A 26,028-nucleotide genomic window follows, 5' to 3' on the forward strand; every position below is an offset into this window, starting at 1 on the left:
GTAGAAACACATACGAGATGATGCCAAGAGAATTATCTAAGTGCACACAGGGGAATCAAACTTCTCTATTCCTTAGAGAAGAAGCTGCCTCTGAAACATGCAATTCCTCTGTTCCTCTCAGCAGCCCCTCACGTAGGCACCATAACAACTGGAGGGAAATAAAGCAGAAAGGGGAGGAACATGGTCATGCCTTTTGCAAGGCTCAGCATTCAGAGACTCAGTTAGCTCAGGTCTTTTCTAATGCAGAAAACAAGGGAGGCAAGCACATGAGAACACACACTAGAGAAATGGAGAACTTACCGCAAGAAGGGCTGCTAGCATGTGCTCGCTCCCATGCAACCTTTTCAGAAACTCTTTGTAAAATCGCATTTTCACAGCTGCCTCATCAATTACAAGCATGCCAATATTCTTGAGTACAAACACAACATTCTTCCCACTCTTGAGTCAGCAGCAGAAAAGACACAGGGTGTCTTCTATGCCCACCTCCACCTTCAGGGGCTCAGAAAGATTATGACCTGGGAAGCAGAAAAAGAGGAACAAGGTCACTAGAAGATCACACTAAAGCACAGCATCAGGGGCTTTGTGACACCTGCAATTGTACTCAATGAGCAAACTGAGCCCAACCCTGAGAGGGTCTCAGGCTGAGATTGAGAGGGCATTAATGGGGAAGCCTGGCAGCTCTGGTAGGCCTTCTCCACTGGGAGGCCCTTGTGGCAGGGACTTCTGAGTGGAGTGTCCCGGGACAGCGGGGACAGCATCAGGGTTGGGAGGCAGGAGTCCTGGCAGCCACACTGGCACCTGAGCCAGAGGCGACCATGAGCCTGGGCTCTGACTGTAGCCCCAGCCCCATCAAGGCTCCCTCCAGCATCAGAGCTTTAAGAGCCATGTTCACAGTTCATGATCTCTGTGACAGCCTTTGGGGCAGATCTCTGGGAGGCCTTACTCTGTAGTAGCAGCACTGGAATCACCTGTCCATGGGACATGCCATGGTCAGCGTCCCTGAGCTCCATGCTACTCCCCTCGCTTTGGATAAGGAGCCCTGCAGGAAGTAATGAGGAAACAGCTCCTCTCCTGCTTCTCCTGTACACGTCACCACAGCCCTGCGCGACTCCCGTCGTCCCTGGCTGGTTTCCGCTCGGGGTCTTGGGCTCCTCGCAGCAAAGCAGAGCTGAGAGCAGTCCCAGCGCTTGGGCTCTCCCAGGCTCGTCGCAACATGTGAGGAAAGGTTGGAGGGCGCGCTCCGACTGCTGTGCCTGTGACACGGGATGTCCCCTGTGAGCACAGTCCGTGTCACAGTGGGGCCCTTCACAAGGTGCTCAAGGGCTGCCGCTGCCTGACAAATACTGTGCCACAGGCACTCTTCTCCCGCCACAGTCCTGGCCTCGTTGGGGGCTGCGGCTGTGCTCATATGGCCACGGCCACGGCTGTGCATGCAAAATCTGTCTGTCAGGGAGGGTAGCAGGCATCATGCCACACTCACCCCACGGAGGCACAGCGCAGGTGGCTGTTGCCACTGAGGGAGGAAGTGCTCACCACCGAGCCCACCAAAACACCCAGAAGCAACCTGGCAGCCACCACTGTGCTCTTCTGGCTGCTCCAACCAGTGGCTTCTTCCCTTGCCACGTCCCTCAGCCACAAAACATGCAGGAACCTCTGTTCAGCCACAGCCAGCGTACAGATGACTTTTAGACCTCATGAATGAAACACCCTGGGGTCTGGGGTGGATGGGAACTGAGCAGGACAAGAGGCATCTCCTAGCACTAATGGCTCTGTCCACAGACTAAGCGATTGCTGTCCCAGGCAGTTTGGGCCACTAAACTCTGTGCAAGACACAGAAATATATCTTTTTCAATAGTGTGGGCCTGAATATGAAAAAAGTCAAGCAAAATGAAACAAGAAACAAATCTTGGAAAGGATGTAAACAAGGAGGTGTTTAGTCTACTCATTTAAGTTGCTACCATTCTTTGTTTTTATAGCCCTCCTTGATGATGTTTAGTGTAACTTTCAGGTTGCTAGTCTTTGAAGGAGATTTTGTGTGTGGTCTTTTTTAAGGAAAGGGATTTGGAGTGGAATGCCATCACAAGGTTATGGAGATCTGGTTCCATTTCCCCCTGCTGAGCCTCTTTCTGCAGCCCTGAGGGGCTCTGGTCTGCTCCAGTATGGACAAGAGGTTGCAATTGCTCCTTCACGTCAGAAACCCTGCAATTAGTAAAACATGCAACCAGGGAGTCATTCAGCCCCTCCTGCTGTCCATTTTCCTCTCCAGTAGAGAGGAAGCTGAGAAGCTCCTATTGCAAATATGGAGCTGATTTGCATAGAAATGAACATCTGTGGGTTTGCCCCTTTTCCTTAGAGAGCCTCACAAACTCTTGACTTTGCCCTTCAACCCACGGCAGATCTGCCTTGTATTTTCCCCGCAACCTGCAGACAACCTATCTGCACTCTCTGGTTCAGCCGCTGCCTCTCGGGCTCCCTGGCCCCACTCCTCTCATAGACAGCCCTGCATGTTTGCTAAATCGCTCCCAGGATCCCTCCTGGACTGCCTTCATTTGCCTGTGCTCCCACACAACCCCAAGATGTACCTGAAGGCAGGACTGCTCTCATACAGGCTAGGCCTTGGAGTTTATGCCATAGCTTTCCACAACTTTTCCCAAATCTTTCAAATTAACCTAGGTATGAAGAATGCCACATCTCCCCAAGGAGAAACCTGCCCTCACGTGATTAGGGGAAAAGGAGGGAAGAGAAAAACACAAGACATGCAGGAAGCAGAGGTGGCAGGGAGGGGGCACGGGACAGGCACTTTGCTCTTCTTCATCACTCCAGCATAGGTCAGAGCCCAGCAGCAGGGAAACAGCCAGCATGATCCCCCTATCAAGATGGGGGTCTGCTCAGGAGGAGGCTGTGGCCACAGGGCTTCCCAGCAGGCACCTTTGTGCTGACACCATTCACCCCAGAGCAGCCTTCCCATTGCATGCCCAGAGCCTGCAGGAATATGTGTCCCACAACTGGATTCTTCCCTTTGCCGGGCTCTGTTCACGCTCACACACGGGCACAGGCCACACATGTTCAAAGACTGACAAAATACAGACAGACATTTGGGATCCCCAGGTGTTCGCCAGGCCCAAGACCAGACCTCCACCTCTGCAGCCAAATGTCTCTTCCTGTCTGCAGGAAACAATGTTCCTGCTCAGAAGCTCCAAGCAGAGCTCAGAGATATTCATGGACAGTGTGACATTTTAAATCTTTGCCTTTACTGAGAACTTTCACATAGGGTAATGCCTACGTGGGTAATTCAAACCTTTTGAAGAGGGTTATTGGTTGCGGTCCAGCTGATGATGGGAGTCTCTCTCACAAGTTGTTCGCCTCTGTCTCCCCCCTCTCCAGGAGCTCTCCTCTCTGCTGGGCCTTTCTCCTGCCCTTGATGACCTCACGGCACCCACCCGCCTGCCTGCCTGCTGCTGGCCAGTCAGGCTACGCCCTAGTGGTGACCTCACAATCACTGCACCATTGCTCTGACACTCACCCGCCTCTCCCTCCTTCCTCCGTTTGGGCTCCCCCCTCTATCTCAAGGGCTCTGTCCCATTTGTAAACCCCTTCATCTACCCTCTCAGAAAGAAGGCTGTGAAACAGGCCCTTGAAGGAAGCCCTGATAGCTTGGGCTTTTTCCCCAGTCATTATGCTTTCCGTGATAACTACTGTAGTTATGCATGATTTATTATATCACAAACATCTATATGTAGCTATTAAATACAGGTGCCTCAGGAGATTTGTGTTCTCTTTGCATTATAGTGGTGACAGATTGTGGCATGAACTGTGTCATGGCTACAAGGGACTACTATAAATAAATATTAATTAAAAATTATTAAATATAGGTGCCTCAGGAGATTTGAGTTCTCTTTGGATTGTAGTGGTGACAGGAAGGAGGATGAACTATCATGGTACAAGGGACTACTATAAATAAAATGCCAAATATATTAACTGATTGTAAATCCCTTCTTCAGACTGGGACATAGGCTGACAGTGCATGTTGACACAAGGAATTTCATAATTCATCTCAGGAAATTCAGCTGAAAACTTTGGGAAAAATGTCCAAGAACTGTTGAGGAAAGCTCAAAACATGGTTGTCTTTATCTGGGCTGGGTCCTCCTGCCCCCCAGTGCAATACCTGGTGGCCCTGGTTCCTCCCATCCTGGCCCACAGCTCCACCTGCAAAGCAGAATTACGGTGTGCAGGCAGATGCCCCGGCTCTGGCTCAGGCTGGACATAACTGAAGAGGACATGAAGAACTAGAGGCTATAAGAAATCAGTGGACACTGCAGGTAAGAGAATGAGGCAGAGGGAATAAATAGGGCCAGTGGCTATATCAACTCTGTGTTTGGATCTCAGTTATAATTTCAGTTCCAAAGATCTTGACACAGTGCAAAAGAGGTGACCACATCATCTCAGTGTCATCCCCCTTTACCTGCCTTTCCCTCTCCCATCCCCTTGACAATCCAGAAATACTAAACTGCGGTACACAGGGAGTAAATGTGGGACCAATGAAAGAAAATATTTAGAACAGAGCTGTTTTTGTTCCAAGGAGGATAAAATTGGAGCTGAGGGGAGTGTAAAAGTCAGCAGCATGTGGTTCATCAGCTTCAGTTCTGCCCTTCTCCCATGGCGATCCTTGTAGTTTTGTGGTGAGAGGTTTTTCTGGCTAAGAAGGAGCCCTGAGAGTAGGGAGAGGATCATAGGAAAGAGGAGCACCTGCTTTTTCGACTGGCACAGGGTTACAGCAGCTGCAGGAGGTCCTGAAGTCAAAGCCACAGCGAGGGACCCAGGCTGCAAGTTGTTCCCATCTGCTGACCTGGTGGTCAACTGGGTGGCCACACTGCTGAGAAGAGCCTTAAACTGAGACCGTCTGAAGGGAAAGGGTGACTGAAAAATGAGTGAGCAAGGGATGTCCTAAGATGGGGGGAAAAAAAAAAAAGAAAGAAAGAAAGAAGAAAAAAAAAAGTCCTGGGTGATGTGGAAGAAGGAACACCGAAGAGAGGGAAGTGGGAATGCAGGGAACTGTGCCCAGGGTTGTACAAAGAGTCAGTTGAGAGTGTACGGGGGAGGATGAGCTAGCAGAACAAAAGGGGTGGACTTGTAGTGTGTGTCTCCTATGAAGCACGTGTAAAGAAGAGCAGTGTCTACAAAATGAGGGTGGCAGAGATCTGGGAAGTGGAAAAATCATCCTGTTCCCCAGATAGATGCTCAGAGGCTGGCAAAAGCAACAATGACATAGTGAATGGTGTCCCCAGGGTGACCACCAGGGCTTTGTGGGGGGGGTAGCATTGTGCCCACAAGGCCATTGTGACAGGGAGGTCCCCATGGTGACTGTGTCCCCAGAGCCCCGGGGGTCCACACTTTGAGGAGAACGGCTTGACCAGGAGGAAGCAATTCCCTTTGGTGCCAGACGAAAAGGGCCTCAGGAGATTGTGCTAGAGATGGAGAAGGGGCAGCAGGAGAATGCATGCTTCCAGCCCACAGATGGGCTCCCGGGCACGCAAGATGACAAGATTGAGGTGAGCAGGGTGGTAGAGGGAGACAGAGGCTGCAGAGATGGAACCCACATGGAGAGTATGAGGCTGGAGGGGAAGGAGATCTGGGTGAAGGCAGCCAGGCAGGAGATCCTCTCATAAGTGGGCGTTTATTCCTGGCCATGGCCATTTTCTCTCAGGCAAAGCACACGGACCTGGGTGCTCCAAGGCCCACATGGACTCTATGAGCTCTGTGCTGAGGGGCAGAGAGCAGGTCTGGGCCTGTGCTTGGCCATGAACTTCTCTCTGACTTTCTCTGGGGATGAATTCTCCATGGCTCTGGGATGTTGCTCCAGTACTGAACCACCCTTCGGATTCAAATGCATTTTGCACGCTCTCATGGGAACTTCTCCTGCTGCAACTTGTGTCACTGCCCTTTGTCCTGTCCCCAGGCACCTCTGGGAAGGCTCTGGCTCCATCCTTGCCCCATCTTATCTTTAGGCAGCTGCAGCTGCAGCACCAAATCAGCACCAAATCCCCCTGTGCTTTCACCTGGCTGCACAGACACAGAACCTTTGGCCTCTCCTCAGACAATCTGTGCTCCAGCTCCCAACCACCTCAGGTGGCTCTGCTGGGCTCTCGCCAATGCTGCCCAAGGGCAGTCCTCTTGATGCAGCCAAAAAAACCTCCCAGCTTTAATTATGCTGTCCTGGGTGCAGATCTTTACAACTGTGCTGAGGATCCCCTCAGAGCAGGGATAGCACAAAGCCTTTTCCATGGGCCTCCATCACCTGGCTGTGGTCTCCTTGCTTGTCAGCAGTGACATGGTTGCCTACCTGCAGCCCTCCTTCCTCTCCTGCCTAAGTCTGAATCTGGAGATGCCTGTTCTGTACTCAGTGGTGCCTCCAGCAGTGAACCTCTCATCTGCAGGGGAACAACCAGTTCAAGGATGCTCTGAGGAAATTCATTCAAAGGGTACAGTGTCAGCACTCTTTTCTTGTTTTCATCCACTCAACATTCCCAACACAGGGCTTTAAATCTGTGTGTTGTTTGTTTCTTAATTTTCTCTCTTATATTAATGTTAAAAGATAAAAAAATCCTGGTTTATGCCAATTGTCCTAAGTAGTCCATCTTGAACCAGACTCAGAGACTCTGTTGAAGCAGGAACATAGAGTCGTGGAGAATCTTTTGTTTTTCGGTGCCTATGAACTGCTTTGTCTTCCTAAGGTTGACAAGGTTGGTCAATGGCCAAAGGAATGTGCAGGCAGGGATCATTCATGCTCACTGCTCATAAATATGCACATTTCTCTAGGTCTGTATGGCACTAAGAACACTTAAATCAGGAGCATGTACCTCTCCTGGCCACCTCTCAATCCTTTTAACCAGTTTCTCAAGTTAGTTCATGGTTGCAGCACAGTCCTCCCATGTGCCCTGCTTTGCTTTCTTAGAGGAGCTCCCTTGCATGGCCGGGAGCGTGCTGAAAACACACTGTGGATAGCAGCTGCCTGGCCCCAATGTGGAGATCTGAATGTGGCCATGAACTCATGAGTCCTGAGTCTCTGGGGCAGGAAAGCCCTGTCCATCCACAGCTGGGCCCAGGACCTGGTGCGCAGGCTGGCTGACCTCCCGCTACAGCCCCACACTGAGCTGCTGGGGCACAGTGCTTACCAGGGACTCGCAATAGCCTGCTACCTTCTGGTAGCCAGCACTTTTCAGTGATGGTGACAATGCCATAGTTTTCCTGATACGTCGTGGCCTCTAGCTCCTCCTGCTTGTTGCCCATGCTGCATGCATTGGAGTAGATGCACTTCAGCTGGGCTGCTGAGCCCTTCCTCAGTCCTGGCATGCTGCCCCTATGCTCATCCCTTATAATCCCAGTTTTATTCCCCTCCCACTTCATACCTAGTTTAAAACCATCTCAATGAGCCCCGCCAACTTGTGGGCAAGGATTCTTGTCTCCCTGAAAGACAGGCGAACACCTTCTGTTGCCAGGAGTCCCAGTGCTGTTTAGTTTGGTCAAAAAACCCCATATTCGACTGGTGACCCCAGCCTGCTATCCACCAGTTGAGCAGATGTTTTTTCCTGTTCCTCTTAGCATCCTTCCCTGACACTGAGGGGATAGAAGGGAACTCCACCAGCGCTCCTGCTTCCTCAACTAATCTCCGCAATGCTCTGAGGTCCCTTTTAATGGATTTCAGTCTTCTCTTGGCAATGTCATTGCTGCCAACCTGCAACAGCAAAGGTGGGTAGAAGTCAGAGGGCCACACAAGACTCGGGAGCCCTTTTGTGATGTCCCTTACCCAGGCCTCAGGGAGACAACAGACCTCCCTGTGGGAAGGGTCCATGCGGCATACTGGGCCCTCTGTTCTCTTCAGAAGGGAGACACCAACAACTATCATCCTTCTTTTCTTCTTAGAAGATGCAGTCTTAAGGTGGGGCATGACTGCCTCACCCTAGACAACCCCCTACATGGACTGCCCGGAGAGGTTGCGGAGTCTCCTTCTTTGGAGATCTTCAAAATCTGTCTGGTTGTGACCCTTTGCCACGTGCTCTAGGCATTCCTTGCTTGAGCAGGGGGGATGGACTAGATGATCTCTAGAAGGTCCCTTCCAACCTCAACCATTCTGTGATTCTGTGATTCTGTCACTTGATCTGTGACCTCATCTGCATGGGCCTCAAGTTCCAGGGCCTCACAGCTGTTGTGTATGGACACTTGTGGAGGCCAGGTGGGCCGGAAGGGGATTCTTCTGTCACCCCAAACAGAGACCTGTTTCCATTCTTGCTCATCTCTTAACTCTGCCCCCTCTGCCCTACAGCAAGAGGATAGGGGATCCTTGGGTAGATTTGGTGTGTTCCCTGGGTGCACTTCCTGGGATGATTGTGGAGTGTCGCTCCACAAATACATCTTTCTCACTCTCCCTGATGCTCCACAGCCTTTCTACCTCCTCCTTCAGTTCCATCACCAGGCTAAGCGCTTCATCTCCTTGCTCACACCTAAGGCAGGTGTTGTCTCTGCTACTCCTCGGTAACATGGAGAGGTTCAGACACTCCCCACAGCTGCAGACCTGGGCCGCTGCATGTACATGTGGCCATTCAGCCTGTGTCGCCACAGTCTCCCTGGTGCTGGCTCTCTGCCTCGTAGAGACCATGGCTTTTGCTGCTTCCTCACTGAGGGAAAAGACCATGGGGAGAGCTCTCTTCCTGAGCCAGGAGGAGGCTGCACCCCCTGCCTGTGCCAACTGCCACGCTAACTGCCGTGCCATGCCCTGGCTGACGTACCTCGCTCTGTTAATGGCGCTGTTAATGCTGAGAAGCTCCAAGAAATGCTTTGAACACCCTATAAGGGCCTACAAGGCAAACAGAGGCCCAAGACAGAGCATCCTGGAGAGCTTGATACAAACACAGAGTCCCCTGGAAAGCATGCAGAGGTCCATGAAGCGAACTAAAAGAAACACAGAGGCCAAGGGAGAATCCTAGAATGTGTTTAGAGGTTTCTGGGGTGCCCTGAAAGGTGTTTGGAGGTACCTTTGGACAAAAACTGGTGCAGCCTGATAGGCCAGCAGCAGGCAGGCAGGCGGGTGGGCACCATCATGTCATCAAGGGCAGGATGAAACCCCAGCAGAGAGGAGAGCTCCTGGAGAGGGAGGAGGCAGAGGCAGGTCAAGGTGGCCTGACTGGGAGATGGTTGGCGAGGTCACCTCTGTTGCAGCAATCGGATTGGGCAGCAAGCAGGCAGGCACGGTGAGGTCATGAAGCAGGCCAGAAAACTTTCCTCATGGAGTGGAGAGCTCAGGGGGAGGGGAGAGGTGGGCTACAGCAACATCTTGACGATGTTGATTGTGAGGTAAATTCCTTCCATCAGCCAGATTGGCCCTTGGTAGCTGGGGGCACTGTGAGTAGATCAGAAGCATTAGGAGAGTCCCCCTGTCTCCAACTGAAAGGATTGGTCAGGGGGATGGGAGAGGGAAAGGCAGGTAAAGGGAGATGACACTGAGTTGATGGGGTCACCTATTTTGCACTGTGTCAAGATCTTTGGAAATAAAGTTACAGCTAAGATCCAAGGATAATACATAGAGCTGATACAGCTCTGTGTCAGCAGGAATGCATCATGCATGTTCTGGACTGGATACAGAGGAGTATGGGCCAGCTAGATGGTCAGGGTTCACTGAAACATCCTGTGACAGAGACTGCCATCATCCATGGGACAGCAACCAACGACCCTAAGTAAAAGAATCTAAATAAAAAAGTTTGAAATAAAGTCAAATTTTTAAAATGACACACTGTGCATGAATGCCTGTGAAGCAAGTGGATCTTTTTGATCCATCCCCTTCTGGTTATGGAGCCAGCAACTCCTGTCATTAACTCTGCTTGGAGCTTCTGAGCAGGAACATTGTTTCTCTCAGCCAAGAACAGACATTTGGTTGGAGGTATGGAGGTCTGGTCTTGGGCCTGGCAAACACCTGGGGATTCCAGGTGTCACTCTTTGACCATGTGCGCCCCCTGTCCATGTGTGTGAGTGTGAACAGAGCCTGGCAAAGGGAAGAGCCCTGTCATGGGATATGTATTCCTGCAGGCTCTAGGCCTGGAATGGGAAGACTGCTCTGGGGTGGATGGTGCCAGCACAGAGGTGGCTGCTGGGAAGCCCTGTGGCCACAGCCTATGGCCTGCCCACGTGAGTGTGGTCTCCTCCTGAGCAGACCATCCTTTGACAGGGGGCTCACGCTGGCTGCTTCCTTGCTGCTGGGCTCTGACCCATGCTGGGCTGATGGAGAAGAGCTAAGTACCTGTCATGTCTCCCCTCCCTGCCAGCTCTGCTTGCTGCATGTGTTATGCTTCCTACCCCCCTCCTTCCTCTAGTATCAGGTGAGGGCAGATTTCTCCTTGGGAAGATGCGGCATTGTTCATACCTAGCATAAAGCTCCGGGAAAAGTGGAGGAAAAACATGGCATAAAATCCAAGGCCTAGCATGCATGAGAGCAGTCCTGCCTTTGGGTACATCTTGGGGTTGTGTGGGGGCACAGTCAAATGGAGGCAGTCCAGGAGGGATCCTGGGAGCGATTTAGCAAACATGCAGGGCAGTCTATCAGAGGAGCAGGGCCGGGGAACCCGAGAGGCAGTGGCTGAACCAGAGGGTACAGACAGGTTGTCTGTAGGTCGTGGGGAAATACAAGGCAGCTCTGCACTGGGTTGAGGGGCAAAGCCAAGAGTTTGTGAGGATCTGTGAGGAACAGGGGAAAATCCACAGATGTTCATTTCTAGGCAAATCAGCTGCGTATTTGCAATAGGAGCTTCTCAGGTGTACTCCCTCGACGAGTGGAGAGTAAAATGGGCAGCAGGCACTGAATGACTCCCTAGTTACAAATTACAGTAATGTGCAGGTTTCTGGCATGAAAAAGCTATTGCAACCTCTTGCCCATCCTGTGGGGACCTGTGAGAGACCAGAGCCCCTCAAGGCTGTAGACAAAGGTTTGGCAGAGGGGACAAGGGCACCTGCAATGGCACCAGATCTCCATGACCCTGTGATGGCATTCCACTACAAATCACTGTCCTTGGAAAAGAGACCACACACAAAATATCCTCAAAAGACCAGTAAGTTAAAGGATACACCCCCAATAACAAAAGAAATAAACATAATAAAGGATAGCTGTTAAAGAATAGTAGAGACTGAAAAGGGCTGACTAAGCACCTCCTTCTTGACATCCTTTTCAAGGTTTATTTCTTGTTTCATTTTGATTGACATTTTCTCATATTCAGTTCCACACCATTCAAAAAGATGTATTTATATGTCCCGTACAGAATTAAGTGGCCCAAAGCACCTGGGACAGCAACTGCTCACTCTTTGTTCAGAACCATTCCTGCTAGGAGATGTTGAGCTCTCTTGCCTGCTCTCTCTTGCCCTGCTCAGTTCCCTTCCACCCCAGACCCCAGGGTGCTGCAGTCATGAGGTCTAAAAGCCGTCTGCAGGCTGGCCATGGCTGACAGAGGTTCCTGCGGGTTTTGTGGCTGAGAGAAATGTCAAGGGAAGGCGCCACTGGCTGGAGCAGCCAGAAGAGCGTTGTGGTGGCTGCCAAGCAGGTATCGGGTATTGAGGTGGGCTCAGTGGTGAGCGCTTCCTCCTGCGGTGGCAATAACTGCCTGCACTGTGTGGCTGTGGGCGAGTGCTGTGTGATGCCCAGTGCCTGCCCTGACAGTAAGGTTTGCTGCATCAGCCCATGTCGCAGTGCCCAGCGCGTCCAGGACCCATGGTGGGAGGAGGGATAATCCCTGTGGCACAATCTGCATGTGGCAGGGGCAGCATCTGAGCGCCCCATGCTGCCTCTGCCCACTACAGGTTTAGCCATGGCCAGGGCAGTGGTGAGGAGGGCTGGGCCCTTCTGCTGAGACATGGGCTGTGCTCATAGGGGACATCCCGTGTCACAGGCACAGCAGTCAGAGTGCGCGCTCCAATCTTTCCTCACAGGTCACGACGAGCCTGGAGAGCCCATGCGCTGGGACTGCTCTTGACTCTGCCCTGCTGCGAGGAGCCCATGGCCCTGAGCAGGAACCAGTGAGGGGCATCTGGAATAGTGCGGGGTTGCAGTGACGTGTGCAGGAGGAGCAGGAGAGGAGCTGTTTCCTCATGACCTACTGTTTGCTTGTAATCCAGAGCAAAGAAACTTGCATGGAGTTCTGGGATGCTGGCTACAGCAGCTAATGCCAGCGCTGCCACCACAGGGTAGGGCCCCTGGGAGCTCTATCTCGGGAAGTCTCACAGAGATCATGAATCGTGAACATGGCTATGGAAAGCCTGGGGCTGGGGGGAGCCTGGATAGGGCTGGGGCTGCAGCCAAAGCCCAGGCTAAGGGTCCCCTCTGGCTCAGGTGCCAGTGTGGCTGCCAGGACTCCTGGCTCCCAACCCTGATGCTGTCCCCACTGTCCCAGGGCACCCCACTCAGAAGGGCCTCCCAGTGGAGAAGGCCTACTTGAGCTGCCAGGCCACCCCATTAATGCCATCTCAATCTCAGCTGCTGAGACCCTCTCAGGGTAGGGATTAGTTTGCTCATTGAGTATGGTTACAGGTGTCACCTCCTTGGCTAACCATGTGCTGCACGTTTGTGAGTGGGGCCACACAGAGCCTGATGCATCTTTCATTTCTTTTCCAGAGACCCTTGCTATCTGGGAAGGAGTCTCCAACTACATTCTACAGCAGTTGTTGCTGAACAAGGTGGGTCTGCCATCCTGCACCTCCTCCGGAAGCCTTTCTTCTGCATCTGATCTCTTTGAGGGATGAGTTTTCTTGGCTTGCTTGCATTTTTTTGAGAGCTTGAAGAATAGGGGGAATGAAAACCCCTGAAGGGGTCTTCTCAAGACCTTCTCCAAGGGTTCTCCAAAAGCTTTCCCCAGTCCTCCATTCATCCCCTTTGCACAGCAGGATTGGAGAGGACATCAAGCTCCATCCTCATGCAGCTGACCAGTCAGAAGCCTGTTTACCTAGCACTCCCATAATGCTTTTCTTCCTTCCTCTTGCCAGGGAGTCAGGATTATTTGGCTTGGAACATTTCCTGTGGTGACTGAGCAAGTTCATGGCAGGAAACAGGGTCTTGTGACTGTTCACAGACCCCTGCTCCATCTTTCAAGGAATATTGTGAAACTTCACGACCTCACCTACGATAAGACCTATGCTCCTGGTAAGAAGACATGCTGAAACTTGGGCTTCCCTTTTTTGGGGACATCTTTTGGGGACTGGACCTCGTGCTATCAAATAGGGAGGGCCTAGCAGGAGATGTGAAGGTGGGGGGTAGCCTCGACTGCAGTGACCATGAGTTGGTGGAGTTCAGGATTCAACGAGGAGGAGGCAGGGCTGTAAGTAGCCTTGCGACGATGGACTTCAGGAGGGCCAACTTTAGCCTCTTCAGAGACCTCCTCGGTAGAATCCCATGGGCTAGAGCTCTAGAAGGCAGGGGGAACCAAGAGAGCTGGTTAGTTTTCAAGCGGCACTTCCTCCACGCCCAGCAGCAGTGCATCCCTGTGTGTAAGAAGTCAGGCAAAGGGGGCAGGAGACCTGCATGGATGAGCCGGGAGCTTGTGGCAATGCTCAAGCAGAAGGCAGCGGTATACAAAATGTGGAAAAAAGGACAAGGACCCATGGGAGAAATACAGGAACGTAGTCAGGGAATGCAGAGATGCGACAAGGAAAGCTAAGGCACGTTTGGAAGGCAAGCTGGCAAGGGACATTAAAAATAACAAAAAAAATTTCTTCAAATACATTAACAGCAAAAGGAAAATCAGGGAAAACGTGGGTCCGCTGGCGGACGGGATGGGCACCCTGGTTACAAATAACACAGAAAAAGCAGAGTTGCTGAATGCCTTCTTTGTTTCGGTGTTTACCAAGGGCAGCCCTTTAGAGCCCCAGGCCCTAGGAACAAGAGAAGAAGCTGGTGGAGAGGAAGACTTGCCCTGGGTAGAGGAAGATTGGGTCAGAGAGCACCTAAGGAACCTCGATATCCACAAATCCATGGGCCCTGATGGGATGCACCCCAGAGTGCTGTGTGAGCTGGCAGATGCCATAGCTAAGCCTCTCTCCATCATCTTTGAAAGATCCTGGAGAACGGGGGAGGTGCCAGAATACTGGAAGAAGGCCAATGTCACGCCAGTCTTCAAAAAAGGCAAGAAGGAGGACCCAGGCAACTACAGACCAGTCAGCCTCACCTCCGTCCCCAGAAAAGTGATGGAACGGCTCATACTGGCCGTTGTCTCCAGGCACATGGAGGACAAGAAGGTGCTCAACAGTAGTCCGCATGGATTCACCAAGGGGAACTCTTGCCTGACTAACCTGATAGCCTTCTATGATGAAATGACCGGCTGGATAGACGAGGGGAGAGCGGTGGATGTCGTCTATCTCGACTTCACCAAGGCTTTTGACACCGTCCCTCACAACATCCTCCTGGGCAAGCTCCGGAAGTGTGGATAGATGAGTGGACAGTGAGGTGGATTAGGAACTGGCTGGATGGCAGGGCCCAGAGAGTGGTGATCAGTGGTGCCACAGGGCCACAAGGGGCCACAAGGATGATCAGGGGCCTGGAACATCTGCCCTATGAGGAGAGGCTGAGGGAGCTGGGCCTGTTCAGCCTGGAGAAGAGAAGGCTGAGCAGGGGATCTAATCAGTGTATATAAGTACCTCAAGGGAGGGAGTGCAGAGGATGGTGCTCGTCTCTTTTCAGTGGCGGCCACTGATAGGACTAGCAGAAATGGCCGGAAACTGAAGCACCAAAAGTTCCACAGGAACTTAAGGAAAAATTTCTTAACAGTGAGGGTGACAGAGCGCTGGAACAGGCTGCCCAGAGAGGTTGTGGAGTCTCCTTCTCTGGAGATCTTCAAAACCCGCTTGGATGCAGTCCTGTGCCACGTGCTCTAGGTGTCCCTGCGTATGCAGGGGGGTTGGACTAGATGATCTCTAGAGGTCCCTTCAATCCTAAGCATTCTATGATTCTATGATTCTATGATCATCATGGCAATTACCATTATACTCCCTCTCTTCCAGATTTGATTTCACAGGTGGCTACAGCTGCAATTCTGAATGTGGCAACATTCATGCTGGCTTTTCCCTTCTCCTTGCACCTTGAAGTAGGTCACAGTCAGCTGTACAGAGTCTTGAAATGGAGACTGGGACCCTAGTGTGTGTGAAAACCCATCAGAGGCCGGTTTTGCTGTGATTGCTGGTCAGCCCTGCGAACACTGCAGCTGTAGTGGACATGGTGATGGATAGGCGTGGGGCAGCAGGAGCTGTGAGCTGTGTTTGGAGTGGGTCCTCCCTTTCCAAGGACTCCATATCTTCTCTGACAACTTCTCAGGATGGCCCCCCCCCTTTTTTTTTTTTTTCATTCTTCTTTCTTTCATTCATATAACATGGCTCTATGAAATCTTTCCTGGTGCGGAATGGGCTGAGCCTGGCCCAAGTCCTCTGACCTGGTTCCCATCAAGGCAACTAGCCCCCTTCCTCCTCTTCTTGTCCTGCCATTGAGCCTCACATTCGTAGGAGATGGTTGTGGCCCTATCTTTCCAACTCTGTAGGGAAGAAAGCATTGCTGTCCACTTGGCACATCTGTTTGCAGAGTGCTTTGAATACCTTCCTGGATGTATTTTCCCAGAAAGTCAAGAAAGACAATTCTATAGAAATGCCTTGGTTGAAGACCATAGAGCTCCTGATGCTGTGCTTTAGTGTGCTCTTGTAGTGAATTTGCTCCTCTTTTTCTGCTTCCCAGGTCACAATCCTTCTGAGCCCTTGAAATGTGCATGCATTGCCAAAAATACATTTCTTAACTGCAAAACAGTGGAGGCTGGCACAGAAAAGACCCTGCGTCTTTTCTGCCGCTGCCTCGAGAGTGGGAAGAATGTTGTGTTTATACTCAAGAACATTGGCATGCTAGTAATTGACAGGGCAGATGTGAAAATGTGATTTTACAAAGAGTTTCTGAAAAGACTTAATGGGACTGAGCAGATGCTAGTGGCCCTTCTTGTGGTAAGTTCTCCATTTCTCCCATGATACCTGTCACCTTTTTGAATTCCCAAGGGAATGCAATTCTGTTAGCCTGCCATGACCTGTTGAAGAACATGGACAGTCCTGGCTGACAGGAATGCCAGCACCCTAGACAGTTTTTCTTGGGTGTTCAGAGGACTTGGCAATGAAGTTGAACCTGTGCAGAAGTGTACTGGCTCCACCCAAAGATTCATACAACCCAGGAGACAGTTTTCAAATTCTCAGCAAAGAAGGCCAAGACAAGAGGAGGTCTTGTGTGTTTTTAATTTTTCCCGCTAGACTTCCCTCCTTGCAAAAAGCCATGCTTTCGTGCCCCTTTTTGTGAGGATGGCCTCTGAAGCCGTGTTTGGCATAGTAAGGCAGCAAGTTCAGCCATTTTGCTTAAGGTTTTGAAAACTATGAGTCCCTTTGGAGGCTCAGCCTGATCTCCTCATGGATACACTTGCCTAGGCCAGGCCAGTGGGAATGTCACACAACTCTGTCTACTGTCTATTGATCTCATTCCTTTCTCTTTGAAGCATTAGGTCCGAACAGCAGGGAAAACAGAGCGTTCCAGCTGGTGAAATGTCTTCTTTTGTGCTTGCCTCCTTCAATTTCTGCATTAGGAGACACCTGAGCTAACTGAGTCTCTGAATGCTGAGCAAAACTCCTCCCTTTTGTCCTTTGCTTCTCTCCAGTTGTTATGGTGCATAACTGAGGGACCACTGACGGGAATACAAGAATGGAAAGTTTCACGGGCAACTTCTCTAAGCAGTAGAAAAGTTTGCTTTCCTTGTGAGCACTAAGATAATTTTCTTGGCATAATGTCCCATGTGTTTCTCCCCTTTGCAGATGCCAGAGATGAGGAATTCGGTGCTCTCGGGCACTGAAACTGCTCTTTCGCAGTCGCGCTCTCGTCATGTGATCGTCTTTCCCAGCCCCTGGCTGACCAAGCAAGCAGCTGTTCACGGCATGTTTTGTAACCTTGTGTTGCCAGTCCTTGTGAAGGCTGCTCAGAAAGTCATTTATGAGCAACCCTTTGAAATGTGCATCAAAGTCCAGGTCCCTCTTAGTGGCTGCTTTGGGACATTTTTATTTCTTCTGTGAGATCTGCATGAATGAAATGTGTCCTGTATGTGTTGTCTGGGGTGATCATTTTTTTCTTTTTATGGGGGGACCTATGTAGACCCAAGTGAATCCTGTGCCTAGTGGGATTTTGAAGAGCTTTGTCCTGGCTCCCATGGTTGCTTTTGTTCCATTACATGTCTGGGATATGGAGGTTCTCACGTGCACAGCCATCATTGAGGAAAGGCTGGCAAGCGTTCTGGAAGGTGAGACAGGAATTAGAAAGGATGCTGGAAAGCTGTAGGAAAGGACACTAATGTGTCTTGCCTAAAAATGAGCAGGAACAGGACATGGGTGATCATTCCAACAGCACAGAGGGCATTTGGTTTGAAATTGGTTTGGCATTTTCACAAGGAAACACTGCAAGAGTTGGAGGAGAAAGGTCATGCCCCTCCAGGCACTGGAGGGCTTCCTGATGTCTCTCACCTTGATTAGACACTCCTCCAGGATCCGGCCTATTCTGCCCCATTGTGCTTTGAAAAAAGAGGACTTGCCAGCATCTCCAAATGCCCCTGTGTCCTCATTATTCACAGAAGTTGCAAAGAAGTGTGGTGCCCCCTGCCTTTAAAGAAATGTCTTTGTTTCTTTCCAGGTACAAGCTGGAGAGTAGACCTAGAAAACTACCTGGGACACCTGTAAAGCCCACGCATGAGGAAGAGAGGAAAGGAGAAGCCAGCACTGCCCAGAAATGTAATGGAACAGCTGGTTCTTGGCGAGGCTTTGTGCCTTCTCCTTCTGTGCTCTTGGGTAGGCCATTGGAGCCCACGCTGCTCACCCAATAGGGCAGATCTCAAGTGAGTCCTGAGGGAACAAGACCTCAGTGCAGCACAACATTCCCACCTGTATCGATACCTGCAAGTTCAACTGTCCCCCCTTTCCATGCCCTGGCCTCATAAACATGCCTCATAAACATCCCCAAAACAACTCATTGGTTTTGCCTGCATCAACAGAAGAACTCTAGGCATGTGAGATCAGTAGGCAGATCCAAGGATCTGCTCCCTTGCCTTAAGTTACCGCCCTCAGAGAGACTCTCTTAGGATACCACGCCTCCCAGAAAGCATCCTTTCTCTGAATAAGATAGACAGTGAAAAAAGCACTACCGCAAGAAATGATGCTGTAAAGTACAAACGACAAGACAGAGAGAAGGCAGTGCCCAGAATGGCCAAAGCCCAGCCAGGAAACAAGGCTTCAGAGGAATCAGGCTAATGCCTCACAGTTTGACCTCAGGCTGAGAAGAATTGCATAGCCTTCCTTTTTAAGAGCCCTCTGCAATGCTGTCCTGAAGGGTTTTCTTGTCTTTTGCCTACAGGAAACCTTCCTGCCAATCATCTCCTCTCAAGGAGAAGCGACACAGCACCCAAAATTGCTTATACGAATATGCAAAAAAAAACAGAGGAAGATACCTGAAAGAAGAGGAACTCATGGCAGGTGAGACACTTGGAGGAATGGATGAGGGCGACTCTGTCACCATATGCTTGTGTGGGTGAGATGCTTCCTCTGCGTAATAGGTTCAAAACAGCTCTGAGATTTTTTGATCCCATGCAGTAGCTGGGACTGTCAGAGGTGTTCAGCTGGGACTGTCAGAGGTGTTCAATACATTGGCCAGCATGGAGTCTCTGTGTCCCTCAGAGGCTCCATCTGTAATCAATCCCACTCTTCTTCCTGCATCAAGAGAGAGCCTGTACCCGGGAATATATGGACCATTCCTGTGGGCATGCATTCCTTGCAGCTCTGGGCATTTCAGCGGGGAGTGATCTCGCTCTGTCTTCAGGTCAGTTGAGCAGAGTCAGCTGAGCCCACATCAGTCATGGAAACAGTCAATAGAACTGTCTTGTGCTGTAGAACCTTGTGAGGGCAGGACAGAGACCAAAGTCTTCCTGTGCTCACATCATTGCCCAATAATGTCTATTTTCAGTATTTTCCCAGCCATCCATGAGACTTCCTCACAGAAGGCAAGAAAGGACAGTACTGCAACCATGTCCTCAGTTGAAGAGCTGGAGAAGAGAGTGGAGAAGTGGCTGGAAGAGGTATGTGCTACTGCCTGAAATAATTTGTATGCCCTATGGATTTGTGAGAAAGCAAACTCACTTCTATGGGGAGTGTGAAAGATGCCTTCCTAAAGCTTCATTTGGCCATTGGTCGACCTTGTCATGGCTTTGCTTGAAAAGGTCATGCTCTAGTGTTGCAATGCATTTGTCACTACTGCATTCTCAGGAAAAACATCAGAAAGCCCTCTTTGGTTCTAGTTGGAAAGTACCTGCTGGGTCTTTCAATGCATGCACAGCTTGGGTTTAGCTCAGCTCATCAGTCATGTCCAAAACAAAATTTGCAGACATGCTGACATGCTAGGATTACCTTAGGAGCATTAGAGGGCTGTCAGGAAGGCTCAGGTGAAGGGACAGAAGAGAGGGTGAGAAGTGATCTTTGTGCACTGGAAAAGAAGAGGCGCCAGTCATAATCTTTTTGTTTCTTTTCTGTGACCCCGCAGGTCCAGAAATACCACCGCAGAGCAAGAGGGAAAGGGAATTATACCTTTCCTCCCATCTGAATGCCTGGAATGATTTTCCTTTCCTTTGCCTTTTCCTGAAGATGGAGGAAGGCAACTGAGAGAGAACAGGAGAGAAGAGCACTTTTGGGAAACTCTTTGAGATAAACACCAGTATTTCCTCAGACATGTTTTCCAGAAGCACCTGTAAGAATTGGGAACCATGAGGAATGGGGATTGTGAGACACGTGAAGTCACCGTGTTCTTAAAGGCCCATGATTTGGCTCTCTGGTCCTGGGGAAACTCAAGTGAGGTCAAGAACCGCGATGCTGAGAGGAAAAGCTGAAGGGTCATTTGTGTTTTGGGTCATTTGGTCTAACGTGTGAAACCCCCATAGGTTTTTTTTGCCCCATAGGACCGTACCCCCACTTCTCCCCATTCAGTAACGAGAGGAACACACACAACGACCTGGCACTGGCACACACTATTGCAGCTTCTGGGCTTCCCATCAACAAAGGGAATTGAACAACTCAGCTCAGCTGAGCTCAGCTTCAATAGGAAACCTGCATCTTTCGTGCTGCTCTCCAGCTTTCCTGGCCATGCCATATGCTCCAGAAAGGGAGTCCCACAGCAGCATATATGTCCCAGCCACCAGCAGATGTGCTGTCTCAGAGATGGCTCCCCAGGGATGGACCTCCAGAGAAGTCTGGCTTTTGTTGTGACTGAGCTGAGTGAGAGGAGTAGGAAGAGAAAGGGGCTGCTCACCCAAGCAAGGTGATTGTCTTGCCCCTTTTGAGGATCAGCTTGAAAAAGCTTGACTTTGGGAACAGGGACTGCAAGACTAGAACTGCTCCAAAACAGCCCTTCCAGGTTGGTCTTCAGCATCTTTGATGAGGATGGGGCTTGGGCCCAGCAGGAAACATTAGCATTGCATGAGGAAAGACTAAGTGAGCAGGGCCTCTTTAGCCTGGTGAAGAGAAGACTTGAGAAGGGATCTTATCAATATGTACAAAGACCTGAGGGGAGAATGTAAAGAGGATGGGGCTAGGCTCTTCTTGGTGGTGGCTAGTGACAGAACTGTTGCCTTCGGTTTGGCAACTGATGACCGCTGTCCGAGGCGGCACGGGCGCCACCCCCGCGCCCAGGCCAAAGAAGTACAGACACCAATATAAGGATACTTCAAATGACATTTATTGCTACGTGTCAGTGTCTTTTATGCTCGTGCTCGCTGCGGGGGGCTGCGCGTTAACCAATAGCGTGCGTGGCTTGCATATTTTGCCTTATATGGATTATGCCTCCTTACCCTTGCGCTTTCCGTACATCGCGGGATCTTCCGAGCGCCAGGCCCTGTCGTTTAGCCTAAGTGTGGCCAGCCTCAATCTGGCTCGCCATCTCCCACATCTCCCCCTCCCCATGCATAACAAAACTAGCTAAAATATGACTATCTTATTCTTACTTATTCTTATCTTATTCTAATTACTTATTCTCATTGTTATCTTATTCTTACTATCTTATTATTATCTTACTCTTACCTACTGTCATTACTACCTTATCCTTATTACTTCAACATTTCCCCCCTCCCTGTGCCGTTAAAGCTCTACACAATTTGGGGTGTCCTCTTCTTGTCGGCTTTAAGTCTTTCTGTGAGCGTTCTCATTCATTCGTCCCCGACCTCATCATACGGTGGTAGGCGTTCAGGGGTTTCCCCACGAAGCGGTTCTGTGGAAAGAGAAAGGTCCTTCTTTTCCTGGTTAGACAGGTCGGGTTTAACCCAACGGGCGGGAACCCATCTCACCATACCATCTCTCTTGACCGCTGCGTAGCCCCTGCCCTGCAGTACTAGCATCCATTCCTTTTCCCATCTGCCCGTGTCCGGATCTTTCACCTGGACCCATGGTCCGTCTTCCATAGCGTTGACTGCCCAATGTTTTTCCTGTGGAGACTTTGTGTCTTCACCACGCATGAAATGATTTAGTGAGTATAGTGCTTTCATGACTATTTCCGCCTGTCTGCCTGCGGGGATGCCGTGGGTATATCCTTCCCCCTCCCCAAGAACCTTAATTCTTTGCTTTAGAGTTTGATTGGCCCTTTCCACAATGGCTTGGCCTTGACTGTTATAGGGTATCCCATGTTTGAGGTCAACGCCCTAAGCCGCAGCCCATTGTTTGGTGGATTGGGCTATAAAGCATGGGCCATTGTCCGATTTGATGACCTTCGGCACGCCTAGCACAGCAATGGCGGATGCCCAGTGCTGTTGTATCGCACGTGCGGTAGTTTTCCGATGTTGGGTGGCTATGATATATCCACTGTAAGTATCTACAGTTACCGCTAACCACGGCTGAGGGTGCAGCTGTGAACAGAGGGTAAAATCTGACTGCCAAATTTGATTCGGCTTTAGGCCGCGGGGGTTAACCCCTGCTCCCCAGAGGGTCCCTTTCTGGCAGTATGGGCAGGTGGCAATGATATCCCTTGCCTGACTCAGTGTGATACCACAGTGTTTGGCAAGCGCTTTTGCGCCCACATGCAGCGTGTTATGGAGGTCCTGTGCTTGCTGAACCATCCACACCCCTTGTGCTACCTTATCTGCTACATCATTCCCTTGTTGATATAGTCCGGGGATGCCGGAGTGGCTGCGCACATGGATTACTGATACTGTAGCTCGTCTTTCCTGAAGCGCGTTTTCCAGCATTATAGCTATCTGCATCCCTGCCCAGCCTGGAGTTGACATATGCTGCAGAAGTTTGTATACGAACATGGAATCGGTAACAATGTTAACATGCTCATGGGGCCATAGCCCTAAGGCATGGGCCACAGCCCGTGCTTCTAGGTATTGGACACTGTTACCTGGTGCGGATATCCGTACCCTGTGCCAGCCTGTAGGCTCTTGCCACACCACCACTGCCATGTCTGTACAAGAGGACGCGTCGGTAAACACCGTGCGCCCTGGCTGTGGCTTTGAAAGTACCCGGAGGGGCTCTCCTGGGACGACCAGGGATAGATGTCTGTATAGTTCCAGGGAGGATCCGTGGCGGATACTCCCTGTGAACCCCTCCAGCGCTAATGCCAGGTGTTCCTGACTCTGATTGACTTCCTCCCAGTGCTGCCTCTTGAAAGGTACCCAGATATCTTCAGGGTCCTTCCCAAAATGCCTAATCGATGCGGTGCGTCCTTTGGTTATCATTCCAGCTACCGCATGAGCGTACGTCACGAAGGCAACGGACACCTGATTTGAGGTCAGCCATAGCAATATCAAAGGCCTTTCTGGGTTCCCCTGACCGAGGATTGCGACTGCCCCCTGGAGGGTTATTGCGATGTAGAGCCCCAACGGTTGGTTGGGGGTCCCAGCGATCAAGCCGTCCCTGGTTAGCTAACCCTTCAATTTTACCCAGCGCCTGGGTTGCGTCAGGCGTGAGATGTTTTTCCTCCCATGGATGCTGTCCTTGCAGCATTGCGAACAACAGTTGCATTAAGTCTAAGGGGACACCTATCATGGGTCTAAGCCACTGGATGGCTCCTACCAGTTTTTTGGCGTCGTGTAACGTCTTTATCTGTCTGCATAACTTCAAGGGTTGTGGGTGGACTGTTGTAGGTCTAATGATCGTCCCCAAATATTCAACTGATTCACCTCTCTGAGTCTTTGCCTCCTGTAAAAACAATCCCTCCTCCTGCAGAACCTTTCCAACCTCCTCTTCCAAAAGACTCAATTCTTGAGTCGTCTGAGCCGCCAACAGGAGGTCATCCATATAATGGATGATGATTGCTCTAGGGTACTTCTGTCGGGCCGGTTGCAGGGCTCTTGCTACCAGGACCTGGCATATCGTAGGTGAGTTTTTCATGCCCTGGGGGAGGACCTTCCATTGATACCGCTGAGTTGGTTTACAGAAGTTAATGGATGGAAGGGTGAAGGCAAATTTGCAGTAGTCCTGGGGTGCTAGCGGAATCGAAAAGAAGCAGTCCTTAATATCCATTACTACCACCGGCCAGTCTTTGGGGACTGCTGATGGAAGTGGGAGGCCCGGCTGTAATGCTCCCATGTCCTCCATCCTTTCATTTACAGCCCTTAAGTCGTGCAACAATCGGAATTTGGACTTATCCTTTTTCTGTATCACAAAAATTGGTGTATTCCAGGGGCTGGTACTGGGTTCAATATGCCCCATTTCTAACTCACTTTTCACTAATTGATGCACCGCTTCTAACTTCTCTGTCTTTAACGGCCACTGCTCTATCCATATCGGCTCTTCTGTTTTCCATCTCAATGGTATCGCTTGAGAGGGGCGCATCATATAGGCAGTGGCCCTCAGGCTAAATTTTGAAGGTTCGATGCAGTGGACAGATAGAGCCCTGCCTGGGTTAGGCAGTCTCTGCCCAATAGAGGCTCTGGTGCTCCAACTATATAGACATGCGTCTCTGCTTTCAATGGTGGACCCCTTAGATTTTGAGGATCCTTTATCAGAATGGTTATCGGAGCAGTGCTACGTTTGTTCCCCCCACTCCATCCAGCGGACCAGCCGGGGTTGTGGGCCAACTACACGGCCACCACTGGTCAGGGATGCATGTGATGTCAGTCCCCGTATCAAGTAGCATGGGTATAACAAGCCAGAGGGGTCGAGCCGCTCCCGGGTGGCGCAATTGCACCTCGACCCGGGGCCGCTGCTTGCAATTTAGGACCAGGGCCACGTGGTGGTGCCCGCTTGCCCCCTTTGTGGCCCCGGATAGCTCCCGGCCGGGGATCCTTGGGTTGAGGGGTGGGGCTGCGGCTGCTGACGCAGAGGAGGGCCGCCCCATAACACCCTCCTCTGATTGCCGTTTCCCTGTCTTTTCCGGCAATCCCTCGCCCGGTGTCCTTGGCCCCCGCAGGCCCAGCAGGGTCCTGGGCCTTGCCCTACAGGTTTTTTGATTTTTGGGCATTGAGCTTTATGATGACCTATACGCCCGCATCCGAAGCAACTTGCTCCCGTTGCCTCCCGAACCGCTAAGGCCGCCTGCACCGCAGCAGTTACCGCCGCCTGCGATGGGCCTTGTCGCTCCATCACGGTTCTAATCACCACCCCTACGGCTGAATCTCTGGGGAGAGAGTGTAATATCTCCTTTGTGGTTTCGTTCCCCTGCTGCTTTATGCATTCCAGCATGATCGCCGGCTTAGCCTCTGCTGGCATAGGCGCAGGCTCCAGGGCAGTGGTTAGCCGATCGCAAAATTTCTCGAACGGCTCAGTTAGACCCTGTTTGATTTTGGTCCACGGCTCCGGTGGCTGTTGGAGCCTGGCCACATCATTGTAAGCCTCCCGCGAGCATTGAGTGGTCACCTGCACCTCTCTGGGCGCCAGGCGTGCAGCTTGTAACTGCGGGGTGGCCATTTGGGGGTCACTCCCTTTCATTCTTTCTATGGAGGAGGCCCTTAATGGGTGAACTGGGTCATTAGCCGCCTGTGCCATCTGGTACTGGAGACGAGCCATCCACTGTTCTTTCCAAATGACCATCAACGTGGGAGGAAGCGCCATGCGTGCCAGCATGCGCAGATCCCACGGTGTCATCGGGTTGGCGTGAACAGCATCCAGCAAGGCCTGGACCGCAGATGCCCGCAGGCCATCCTCACTCACCGCTTTGACCAATTGTTGCACCGTCTTTGGATCCAGAGGGACCCATTTCGTGATCCCCTCCTCGGGGTGTACCCTCACCAGAAGCACCTGAGGTGGAGTGGTGAGCTTAAGGCCTCCTAGAGCACACTCGGTGGCCACCAGCCGCCAGTTTGTAAGCGGAATCTCCGCCCTTGCGGCTTGCTCCCCACTTCCGTTTTTCGTTAGCCTTTCCATCTCCCGCTGCTGCCTACGCACTTCTTCTTCTAGCCTCTCAAACATCTTTAAAACCTTGAAGGCGGAGCTAGGCTCGCGTGTGGGGTCGGAGCCAACGCGCATGCGCCGGAACTCCGCCCCGAGTCTCTCCAAGTCATCCTGTCCTGTCTCCTCCCCCTCTACGACCTTCGGCATGGACGGTGGCCGCCTCCTCCGGGCGCCATTTTCTGGCGCCGTCTGCTTCCTCTCCTCCCTCTGAGCGCCATTTTCTGGCGCCGTCTGCCTCCTCTCCTCCCTCTGGGCGCCATTTCTGGTGCCGTCTGCCTCCTCTCCTCCCCCTCTTGGAGCTCCGGTGGGTACTGGGGACGCATCCACATCCCCGGCAGCCAATCTTGCGGGTCGTCTACCGCTATCGGCTCCTGTTCTGGCATTGACGCCGAGTCTGGGGGCCCATCTACCGTTCTTTCCGCCTTGCGCAGTTCTGCCCGTGGGTACCCCGGTGGACGTGGAGGGCGCGCGGGGCATACTACTATTGGCGCGGACGGTTGTTCCCGGCCACCCAACTCCTCGTCCCCCACCGAACTCCCTCCGTCACTCTCGCCTGGTTCACCTGGCTTCCCCGGCTCATTC

At 51.4% G+C, this 26,028-nt stretch overlaps 2 pseudogenes; one reads left to right on the plus strand and one right to left on the minus strand.

Annotated features, from left to right (window-relative positions):
* Positions 1–26,028, minus strand: part of LOC104581145 (coiled-coil domain-containing protein 81-like) — a 272,002-nt pseudogene that overhangs the window by 144,748 nt on the left and 101,226 nt on the right.
* Positions 11,517–17,906, plus strand: LOC148594876 (coiled-coil domain-containing protein 81-like; annotated as a pseudogene).

This window comes from Tinamus guttatus, unplaced genomic scaffold (assembly GCF_059628265.1).
Source record: "Tinamus guttatus ecotype Peru unplaced genomic scaffold, ASM5962826v1 Tinamus_guttatus_pri_ptg000190l, whole genome shotgun sequence".
In the NCBI taxonomy this organism is placed as follows: domain Eukaryota; kingdom Metazoa; phylum Chordata; class Aves; order Tinamiformes; family Tinamidae; genus Tinamus; species Tinamus guttatus.